A 12,806-nucleotide genomic window follows, 5' to 3' on the forward strand; every position below is an offset into this window, starting at 1 on the left:
TGGTGACACTGGAAATCCAGAAAAAGCATTCTCTTCCCAATGGAAAGGGATTGGCCATAGTCAACCCGGTTGACCAAATGGTAAGGAGAAAGGCTAAGTCTGAGATAGTCCCATTACCAAAGGGTCCATATGTTTATTTTGCCAAAGGAACGGGCGTTGATTGCAAAGCTGCCAAGTTTACCTAAGGATGTTAAAGTCAATAAGTCTGACTCTACTTCAGGTAGAGCCCATTATCTAACTCTGTTAAGTTTCTATTCTAAGATCCTCATTACATGATGTGACTGGGTCACATGTTGATGTTTTAAGAATCAAAGAATAGAGAGAAAGCTTAAAGGAAGTATATGCTGATTCTGATCGCGTAGGTGGATTTCGATCGCATCAAAATTTTGAAGCTGTTACTTAGGAGTTATAATATATTGCTTAGGAATAGATAACAACAAGTTTTTCCGTATGCATTTGCACTATAAGGATAAGTTTTTTCCGCAAAGTTTTGAAATAAAATAAAAGTTTTTAATTTTATATTTATTTTAAATATCCTTACAAGTGGCATTTGTGGAAAATGGTTGTTTATATGATTCCATTGATAGCAATATTTGAAAAAAAAAATGGACTTGATTCTTTTGTTTGTGGTAGTGTCATAATTTACCAAATAAGGAAAGATTCTCATTCCCAAGGCTTCAGTTGGATAGAAACTTCGAATCATGCAAGTTGAATAGCATGATGAATGAGAACTTTCAAGCATTGGAAAATTAAGACTTGTTCACATGGATGTGTGAGTCAAGTTAAGGACTAAAGGGATCGAGTACACATTCTTGTGCACTGGTCAAGTCCACCACAAAGCTCGTTAAGACTATTCGTCATGATTTACTAAATTTTAGTAAATATGGTTATACTTACAAGTTTAAGTATAATTCTGAAACATTGGAAAAGTCTCAATGTATGGCAGAACGAATGGGAAGAATCAAATTAGGCAGACAGATAAAAGTTTCTCAAATCTGAAAAGATGGGAGAGTACTTTAGTATCATGTTTTGTGATCATCTTAATGATTAAAGAACCACATCACAATTGGTCTTCTAAGGACATCTTAGTGCATTCTTATGACTAAGAAGAGGAGTCATGAATTGTTGAAATGGTTAAATCAAGAAGATGAGTTATACTTCGTTTCAAAACAAGTCTTAGAGTCATACTCCAAGACTATAAGTTGAGTGACATATCTTAAAGAAAGGTTTATAACACTTGTCAAATGTAAGAGTAAAAGTGTCCTACTCTTGTACATATGAAGTTGGTAAGTTGTAATGTTTGGGATTAAACAAAGACCAACTAAGGCCAATTGTGTGAAGTGTTTGTCTTGATAAAGAATCCGCACTATCTCTTGAATATTTGGCAAGATAGTCTTATATGTCAAGAGGACAGTGGGAGTCTTAAAGATCCTAAAAAGAATTTCAAGAACTAATCAAGAATAAAACCTGAGGTTCTTCACTAGCACACGACTTGAGGTTTATAACCTATCATGTTGACATATTCTGTGCCCATTCCAGTTAAAGTTGGCTTTGCATAGGAGTTCTGAAAGTTCACAGTTGGTTGCATAACAACTTGGAAGCAATGGCAGGCCCTGTACTGCCAGGTGGCAAGAAGTTAAGATTGCATAAGTTCAATCCATATGAGTTTGGATTTGTCATTATCCTTGTCTTGTGACTATGGTTTTGACGATTCACATGGATAAGAACACATACACCATAAAATCTAAGGGTCATAAGGTTTCTCTCCGATTCATGAAAATGATGGTGAGGACACACTTCCACCAAGTAGATTTGAAGCAGATGGCAAAAGGTCTAAACAATTGAGACTATGATTACGACATCCCTTTTCATAGTTCTGAAATTGTTTAGGCACACATGCATGCTATCTAAGGAAAGGTGTATGATTTTGATAAAGTTTTATCAAAGCATCTCGTATCAGAAATCTGAACTTTGGTAAGGAAGTCAATAAAGTATTGATTTCTAGAAGTCCAGCTGATTTCTGAGTACATGTCAAGGCTAGTGGGAGCATAAGTGTTATGCTAATATAATATTTGTCATTACTAAATTTTTCTAAATGCCCAGAGGCATTAAGAAGGGAAAAGGTCTAGAATTGGATATGACTAAAATGATTAAGCAATTGTCGAGGACAATCTGAGGTTTACCAAAGATTGGTTGCTCAGGGACAGTTGGAAGTATAGTGCTAATTTTGGAAGGACCATATTGACATATTCTGAAAAGAGGCATCTCTTATTCAGAAGTGATAGTCAAAATGAGAATATGGAGTTGTCTCCATAGGTGGAAGTTATCTGTGTAAGATTAGAAAACTTAATGCAAGAAGCATGTCCAAAGCAATGTACTTTGAATATGAGACTTAGTTTCCATGGAGTTGATCTCCATTGGAATACCTTATAATGACTGTTGACAAGTCTTTGTGACTTTGTACATATTCATTACAGGAGGGTCAGTGCATATAAGTTTAAAATCTAAACAGATTTCGATAAATGATAGGAATTTGAAATTCTCACATTTTTCAATAAGGATTTGGGAGTGTGAAATTAGAATCATTGAAATTATGTTCAATTGGTTTATTTCACAAAGTAAGGATCATAGACAAACATAGAGTGCATACTTGGTGTATGGCAAAGCTATTGTTTAAGAAAAACATAGTGTACATGCTTGGAGCATGGGACAACTAGTGTTTTTAATTCAAGTATAAAGTTGATAAAACCGAAACAATGAATAATGAGTAATCAGTATGGTGATAAATAAAAGTGTTTATTTATATTCATAGGGTTTGATACCATATTTGATTCATTTATTCTTGTGTTTCACTTTGCATGTTTTGACTTCCAAAATAACTAAGTCGCTCTTCCTGAATGATTAAGTTATTCAAACCATCCACAGTCGGTCATATGTTGGAAGTAGATATGAATCAAGACTGTCATGGGTTGGTTTGTAGAGGTCCAAGTTGGTGGACAAAGTGGTGCTACAACACTCATGAGTGCTCATAAGTTCTGAGTATTGGATTCAACCCGCGCTCATTTGATTCACTTCATGGATTTTATCACGAGTGATCATGAGACGATAATATCTTATATTCTTCAAACCTAGAGATATGAGTTGTTACTATGAGTTGGTTATACATTGATTGCACGAAAACGCATTGGTAACTCGATGTTATAAAACGTGCCATTGTGTATGATTCAACAAGTAGTAGAACAAGCCATATGAGTCGAAGTTTATCCATTCCTTTTACCTTCGGGATAAAAGCGATATCTGTGGGCCCTTCGATGATTTAAAGATGATACATGTGAGTGTTTGGCCAAGCCAGGACTGATTTGATTTGTTCAATCAGTCAGTCATCATGAATCGGAAATCGGGAAACAACAAATGGACAGAGAGAATGATTGATAATCCATGTCTCAGTCCATATGATATCTAGAATGGAGGAATATATGATCCCTTATCTAATGGACAAGTCATTGACAAAGGTCAGAGTTCATCGACAAGGTCAGAGTTCGACAGAAGCTTTTGAGAGCTACGATTGCTGATCGGTTCCTGAAGTCATACGTAATAATAGTTTTAGACTTATCCAAGTGGGAGACTGTTGGATTAGTGTCTAAGTCCATAACTATAATTGGTAAGACTTGACCCGACCCGGCATGGTCCATTTGGGTTGCATGGCATCATGCATTTGGATAGACTATAATGAGAGAAATAACACTTAAGGTTGGTTAATATATTATAAGTTCTAATATATTAATAAGGTTATTTAATTAGTATTGATCAAGAATTAATTTGGAATTAATTAAGTGATCAAAAGGAGACTAATTAAATATATGGGTTGATTGTGTAAATCATTCATTCTTATATATGTGGGCTTGTGATCCAAGATTCCTTATGTTGGACTAAGTCCATGGGGTGACCCATGGATACTCCATGGAGGTTAAAATCCATGGAGCATAAGGAATGGGTAAAGTTATGAGTTACATGGTGTAACCCTAATAGCCACCATATAAAAGAATCCCATGGCTCAAGAAATCGTGCACTAATGTGTGAGTGTGAGGGCTAGACGCTTTCAAGGAGTGTTCAAGTTTCTCTCAAGTTATTCCAAGTGTATTTGGTGTTGTGTGAACCATTTGAGGTGTCACACTTGGGGCACTAGGCACTCAAGCTTCATGAAGACATTCTACATCAAAGAGGTATGTATTCTATCTTGTTATATTTATTATTTTGTATGCTAGATTAGGATAATACCTTGGATGTTCATAATTGTATGTATAATAGAGAAAACATAGATCCAAGGTATTTAGGGTTGCATGTACACTTAGGAGTGTTAGAATGCTCATAACCCAACAATCTTATCTAATAACTCACCCCATTCTAACTCTTGGGTCCTTGATACCGGTTGTGGTATTCATATATGTTCTGATTTGCAGGGACTAAGAAGAAGTGAGAATGTGGAGCTTGGAAGAATAAACTTAATCATGGGGAATAGGAAAGCTTTACCTGTCACCAAGATTGGAGTTTATACTTTATCGCTAAGTAGTGGGTTTAGTTTAGATTTGAATAAATGTTGTTATTCGCCAGAAATGGCAAGAAATATTATTTCCTTTCATGCATTGTATAAACAAGGTTTCACCTTTTCATTTGATAATGAAGTTGGTTCGATTAATGCTTTCTTTAATAATGTTCTTTATTTTAAAGCATTACCTTGTGATGGTGTGTATGAAACTGTATCTGTGGTTGATAACTTAGGAAATAATGTATTGTGTATTGATTCTGTTAATGATAATAACTTGGATAAAGCATCATTATGGCATTGTCGTCTTGGACATATAAGCAAGAAACGCGTAGGCCAACTCCAAAAGGATGGAGTCTTGGAGTCATTTGACCTAAAGTCAGATGATAGTTGCGAATCATGCTTAGTTGGAAAAATGACAAAGTCACCCTTCACAGGCTCTTGTGAGAGGGGTGAAGGTTTGTTGGATCTTATACACACGGATGTGTGTGGACCCTTCAAACATGCCACAAGGGATGCTAATCGTTATTATTTGACTTTTACTGATGATTACAGTAGATATGGATATGTCTAATTAATCAAGCATAAGTCAGAGACTTTCGAAAGGTTTAAAGAATTTAAACAGGAAGTCGAGAATCAATTGGGCAGGAACATTAAGATGCTTCGATCCGATCGAGGTGGTGAGTATCTTAGTTCAGAGTTCCTCGACTATCTTAGGGAATGTGGGATTGTCTCACAATTGACACCTCCCAGGACACCGCAGTTGAACGGTGTAGCTGAGAGGCGTAATCGAACCTTGTTGGATATGGTTCGTTCCATGATGAGTCGAGCTTCGCTACCAATCTCATTTTGGGGGTATGCCTTAGAGACTGCCGCCCGTATCCTTAATCTAGTCCCTACAAAGAAAGTTGCCAAAACTCCTCATGAGATGTGGACTGGTAAAGTACCCAAACTAGACCACATCAAGATTTGGGGTTGCAAGGCTTTCGTGAGACGCGAGACTCATGATAAGCTCGAACCTCGAAGCGAGAGGTGTATTTTCATCGGCTACCCACAACAATCCTTTGGTTAAATCTTCTACAGACCTAGTGAAAATGTGGTCTTTGTAGCTAGGAGGGCTGTCTTTCGAGAGAGAGAGAGAGAGAGTTCATAAGCCAAGGAGACAGTGGGAGGCAAGTTGACCTTGAAGAAATTCAAGAGTCAAGTGGTGAAGGAACTTCAAACCCTAGAACTCAGCTTGAGGAGGAAACTCCTGTTGAGCCAATTGACAAGTCTGTACCTCTAAGGCGTTCCACAAGGGTTAGGAATGCACCTGAGCATTACTATGGATTCCATATTACTGCGGAAGGTGATACACTTATCAGTGATGAGACGCTGATAGGTCTGGATGAACCTAACAGTTACGCGGAAGCCAGGGCCTAGTCAACCAAGTGGAAAGAGGCAATGGACAGCGAGATACAGTCCATGTATGACAATCAAGTTTGGAACTTGGTTGAGAATGTACCAGGTCGTAAGACTGTAGGGTGCAAATGGATCTTCAAGAAGAAGACCGACATGGATGGTAATGTACACACTTATAAGGCACGACTGGTTGCAAAGGGTTTCTCACAAACTCCGGGAGTTGATTATGATGAGACCTTTTCTCCAGTGGCCAAGATTAAGTCTATTAGGGTTCTGTTAGCCATAGCCGCATTTCATGACTATGAAATATGGCAAATGGATGTCAAACCGCTTTCCTTAATGGAAAGTTGGCTGAGGATGTTTACATGAGTCAGCCAGAGGGTTTTGTCAACACAGAGTACCCTAATAGAGTGTGTAAGCTTGAGAAATCCATTCATGGGTTAAAGCAAGCACCTCGCAGATGGAATCTTTGCTTTGATGAGAAAGTCAAGGAATTTGGCTTTTCTAGGAGTGAAGATGAATCTTGTGTATATGTCAAGGCTAGTGGGAGTATAGTTAGCTTTTTGGTATTGTATGTGGATGACATACTACTCATAGGAAATGACATCCCAACTCTGCAGGAAGTTAAGTCCTGGCTTGGGAAGTGTTTCTCTATGAAGGACCTAGGAGAAGCTGCCTATATTCTAGGGATAAGGATCTTGAGAGACCGGAGTAAAAGACTAATTGGACTTAGTCAGAGTACTTACTTGGATAAGGTGTTGAAGAGATTCGGCATGCAGGACTCCAAGAAAGGAGAGTTACCCATCCAGAGTAATGCCAGATTGAGGAAGACATAAAGCCCTAGTACTGAGGCTGAGATAGCAGAAATGAGTCGAATACCTTATGCTTCAGCTGTAGGATCAATCATGTATGCTATGACGTGTACTCGACCTGATGTAGCCTTTTCTTTGAGCATGGTTAGCAGGTATCAGGGGAACCCTGGTAAGGCACACTGGACTGCGGTAAAGAATATCCTCAAGTACCTACGGAGGACTAAGGACTGGGTCCTTACCCTCGGTGGGAGTGAAGACTTGAGAGTTGTAGGGTATAGTGATGCTAGCTTTCAGACTGATAGGGATAATTTCCGCTCTCAGTCAGGCTGGGTCTTTACCTTAAATGGAGGAGCAATTTCTTGGAAGAGTTCCAAGCAAGAGACAGTAGCCGATTTAACTTGCGAATCAGAGTATATAGCAGCTAGCGAGGCAGCAAAGGAGGCGATATGGCTGAAGAACTTCATTGGAGACCTTGGAGTTGTACCAACTATTAAAGAGCCAATGGAAATTTTCTGTGATAGTGAAAGTGCAGTTGCCTTAGCCAAGGAACCAAGGGATCACGGGAGATCCAGACACATCGACAGAAAATACCATTTCATCAGACATCGAATAGAAGAAGGACTCCTCGTGGCAAAGAGGGTATCATCGGATGAGAATCCAACAGATCCCCTCACGAAAGGACTGACTCGGGTTAAGCATCTCCAGCATGCTCGGAGCATAGGGCTGAAGGATGATATTAGATTTAGTAGTTAGATAACCTTAAAATTTATAAAGTGTAATTGACATTAGATGATGAATAAAAGGTGTTTTATTTATGAGTAAAGTGTTGCTATCTCTCGTCGATCGTTTACTATATTTCTTTTGCATGTTTTGACTTCCAGAATAATTATGTTTGGTATATCATATTATTCGAACCTCCACAGTCGGTCATATGTCGGAAGTAGGTATGAATCAAGACTGTCATGATTGGTTGCAGAGGTCTAAGTTGTTGGACATGGCTACAACACTCATGAGTGCTCATAAGTTCTGAGCATTAGACTCAACCCACGCTCACTGGAATCACTTCATGGAATTTATTTCGAGTGATCGTGAGATGGTAATATCATATAAGTCTTCAAACCTAGAGATATGATTTGTTACTTATGAGTTAGTTATGCATTGATTGTACGTTAACGCATTGGTAACTCGATGTTATAAAACGTGCTTTTGTGTATAATTCAATGAGTGGTAGAACAAACATATCAGTCGAAGTTTATCTGTTCCTTCTTGGATTAGAAGCTGATATCTGGGCCCCTCGATGATTTTGTTTTGACCTATGTACCGGGCCCGGTCAGAACTAAGTTGATGTGTTCAATTAAGTTCTTTGTCAAACAAATCGGAAATCGGGAAACAAACTGCTGGACAATAAGTAAGACATTGTTCCATGTATTTCTCTGGCTGATATCTAGAACAGAGGATTATATGATCACTTATCTTAAATGGCGTATCATCATCTTCTCAGTTCCGAGATACCTTGAAAGAGCTACGATTGCCGATCGGTTCCTGAAGTATTGCAGTTATAGTTATTAGACTTATCCAAGTGGGAGACTGTTGGATAAGGTGTATAAGTCCATAACTATTTCTGGTATGTAATTGACCCGACCCGGCATGGTCCATTTGGGTTGCATGGCACCATGCAATTGGATAAACTAAAATGAGAGAAATAACACTTATGGTTTATTAATATATTATAAGTTCTAATATATTAATAATATTATTTAATTAGTATTGATCAAGAATTAATCTAGGATTAATTAAGTGATCAAAAGATGACTAATTAAATATATGGGTTGATCATGTAAATCATCCATAACTTGTATAGTGGGCTAAAAGGCTCCATGGATAATCAAGTTGGGTTAAACCCATTGAATGCTCCATGGAGGCTCCATGGGAGTTACAAATCCATGGGTCATGGAAATGAAGAGTCATGCCACATTAGGATTTACATGGTGTAACCCTAGATGTGACACACTATATAAGCAACATGTTCTCCACCAAAATCGGGACACATAAGAAACAAGAGGGCTAGGCCGATTTTAGAAGTGTGTATTCTCTCTAAAGTCATTCCAAAAGCATTTGGTGTTGTGTGAAGCATTTGAGGCATCACACTTGGGGTGCTAGGCTCACAAGGTTTCAAGGATCATAAGCAACAACAAGGTAAGTTATTCTATCTTTTATGCAAGTTAAAATTTGTTCCCCATGTATGCTAGATAGGAATATAACCTTGGAATTCAACTTTGCATGATAATTAGACAAACATAGATCCAAGGTTATTAGGGTTGCATGTACACTTAGGAAGTGTTAGAATGCTCAAAACCCATCACTAAAGAGGGCAATAACCGATTTCATAAGTGTGAGCCAAGTATCCATATTCTCTAAAGTCTTCCAAGGTGTTTTGGTGATTTGTGATTCCACTTGAGGCTTCCACACTATTGGGGCTAAGCTCTTAAAGTTTGAAGACATCAAGCTACATCAAAAGGTATGTCATCTATCTAGAACTTTGTAGTATAGGTGCTTCATAATATGCTAGTTAGGATTAAAGCCTTGGAAAGTTCTTATTTGCATGTATGATAGAGAAAACATAGATCCAAGGTTTATAGGGTTGCATGTACACCATAGGAGTGTTAGAATGCTCAAAAACCCAACAGATTTAACGTCCCACCCTCAAAATGCTGTTGATTTCCGGAGAATACAAGTAGTTTTGAAAAAGTGTCAAAAATTAAGTTGGTGAGTTCATAAGAGTTTTATTTGAGAAAGAAGTCGTTTTCCTTGTAAAAGCGACAGAGTATGATTCCAGAAAATCCAATATTTTCTTTATTAAGTGTGAAATGAACGCTCCTATGTTATGCGATAATGTACCCTAGAAAGACCCGTAGATTCCTTCTATAATAACCCAACGTATATAAGTTATATAAAATTTAAGTTAAATAAACCGTCGAATATAATGGGTCTGCCCTAGGTCGACAACCAAACAAGGAACAGGAAGTAAGGTCGGCCCACCAATTCTAAGTCGATTGCGACTAAACTCATATATAACTCTAACATGTACACTTAGCAATTATAGCTGAAGTCTAAGAATTCTAGATGAAACGTAGTTTTAATAGAAATGTGTTTCCAAAGAAAATCCAATATTTTCCTTATAAAAGTCATGTAGTCCTAAATCCTAGGACCGAGAGTATGAGTGTGTTTTATACTTATAACGTGTTTGTAGTTTTAAATAGATAAAACCCCTATTCAAAGTAGAATTTTCCCTGTAAACTTGAAAGATTGTAAACTCGCTATATGAGTCGTTATAACCATACTATAACGAGGAATAACCTGCAACAACGTTTTTCAGACGTCAATATCCTATGACTCTTGTCACCCGTAGACCTGCCGATCCGGCTGTAGCTAGCAGCGAGGTGTGGGGTGTCAACCCCAATATAGATCTATACACAATTATCACGCTCTCCCTACAAGATACTCTGGTTATAACTTACAGGAATTTGAACCCGTACTCTAAGAGTACGATGGAAGAATTGTATCACAACTTACGTTAACTAGTTTACATATAGTTTGAGTATAAAACCTCTTCTGTGGTGGAAGCGAAACCACATTTTATGAAAATAGATTAGTGATATGAAATCCATAAACTATTACTATTATAGTTTATCATGTAGTATATGGAAAACCCATTTGTGTTGGGAGTAAAAGCTTTTTCATGTAGTATGCTTTCATCGTAAAATTCATAAACTATACTTATTTTAGTTTATTATATGTGTTCGAAATGAATGGAAAATCCTTATCATGAATGACTAAATTTATGTTTATGATGATAAAATACTACATTCAACATTTAGAAACTTATTTTTATGCACTTTGCTCAACGTACTACAAAGTGTTGTTAATATTGTAAGCTATGTAACTAGTTTTTAACCCTTCTACACTGTTTTAAAAACATCATAGAAAAATCATACGAAGTCGAAAACTAAATCCGTAAACTCTGAGAGTTTAGAAAATGTGTCTAGTTTATTCATAATTTTTATTATCATTTTTAGAAGTCTCTAACTTGTGTGAAAATGTTCATATTCACAGACTGGTCCGAATTCGTTTATGAAACGATAGGCAGTTTTGTAAATATCACCATAAATTGTAGAAATATCATATGGAGATGTGCAAGTTGTAATTTTCAAGGTAAGAACCTGAACTATTTGCATATTACACAGTTTTGAAAGATATTAAGTTTAAGATGGTCAAACCAGTCCGTGAATGGAACTAAACTTTTCTGTTGAAAACTGATGTTTGAGTTTAGTTAAGTTTTTAGTATTAAAACTTGTATTCCCCCCCCCCCCCCTAAAACTTAAAGAAAACATGAAAATGTGGGGGTAGGAACTCACCTTGAGTTATTCCATTAGATGAAGGTGGAAGAAGAAAGGTTTCCAAGTCAAGAACAATTGTGAGATACTTGAAGATTCGAAGACCCTAAGCACAAATATGACGATATTTGTATAAGAGATTCATGATTTGAGTGAAGGAGTGTAGAGTATTCAAATGTAGGATGAATATACTTACCAAAAATGAAGTGAAAAGCTCAAGAACAGCCTTGAAATCTCGAGTTCTAGAGAGGGAAAGTGAGAGAGAGAGAGAGAGAGAGAGGTGTTTGCTCTTTGGTGAGAGGGTGAGTAAAGTGGAAGGAGAAAGGAGATTTTCAGCTTTTGATGAACCTTTACAGCTGGAGGAGGGGTGTCAAAGGAAAAATAGTTGACTAGGTAGGGAGGAATAGTGACTGAGGGTTGTCCTATGAAGGTATGGGGGGTTGCTTGTGTCATAAACTTATAGAAAGTCAACACTCTATCACAAAATCTAACTTAATAGATTTTATTCTTGGACAAGGATTTCCCCCAAAATATGATTAATATATGATAATATAGGGTCCGTTAAAGTAAAAACACGAGTTTGGGTGAAAATCTCGTGTTAAAATCACGAAAAACGGGCTTAAAACGGAGTTGGGGTCGAAAACCGGGAAGAAAATGAAAAAATCTGAAGTCTGGCCGAAGATTTGGTCCTGAGAGGGTTAGAACCGAAGGTTGGTTCGATTGATGACTTAGAACCGAGAGGGGGGAGGGGGGGGGGGCTCGGTCCGAGCAGTCTAGCAGGCGAAGCCATCAGAAGAAGGACCGAAGGTGTACTGAACCGAAGGTGAGTTCGGTTCTAGAAGGAGGTTCGGTTCTTAAGCTAGTTGCGGTTCTAATGAGAGGTTCGGCTCCTTAAAGCTGTTTTTCGCATAAACTTCCGTTTTCGAGCGGTTTTGGACTAAATCAAGGGTCGGGATGCCCCGAGTGATTATAAAAAGTTGAGAGAGATTTTGAGAGAGATTTGGGAGAGATTTCACATACTTAGAGAGATTTGGGAGAGATTTCACATACTTGGAGAGATTTCACATACTTAGAGAGATTTGGGAGAGATTTCACATACTTAGAGAGATTTGGGAGAGATTTCACATACTTAGAGAGATTTCACATACTTAGAGAGATTTGGGAGAGATTTCACATACTTAGAGAGATTTGGGAAAGATTTCACATACTTAGAGAGATTTAGGAGAGATTTCACATACTTGGAGAGATTTGGGAGAGATTTCACATACTTGGAGAGATTTCACATACTTAGAGAGATTTGGGAGATATTTCACATACTTGGAGAGATTTCACATACTTAGAGAGATTTGGGAGAAATTTCACATACTTAGAGAGATTTGGGAGAGATTTCACATACTTAGAGAGATTCGGGAGAGATTTCACATACTTAGAGAGATTCGGGAGAGATTTCACATACTTAGAGAGATTTGGGAGAGATTTCACATACTTAGAGAGATTTGGGAGAGATTTCACATACTTAGAGAGATTTGGGAGAGATTTCACATACTTGGAGAGATTTGGGAGAGATTTCATATACTTGGAGAGATTTGTGAGAGATTTCACATACTTAGAGAGATTTGGGAGAGATTTCACATACTTAGAGAGATTTGAGATAGA

The sequence above is a fragment of the Lactuca virosa genome, chromosome 4 (genome assembly GCF_052849685.1).
Source record: "Lactuca virosa cultivar CGN04683 chromosome 4, Lactuca_virosa_CGN04683_v6, whole genome shotgun sequence".
Taxonomy (NCBI): Eukaryota; Viridiplantae; Streptophyta; class Magnoliopsida; order Asterales; family Asteraceae; genus Lactuca; species Lactuca virosa.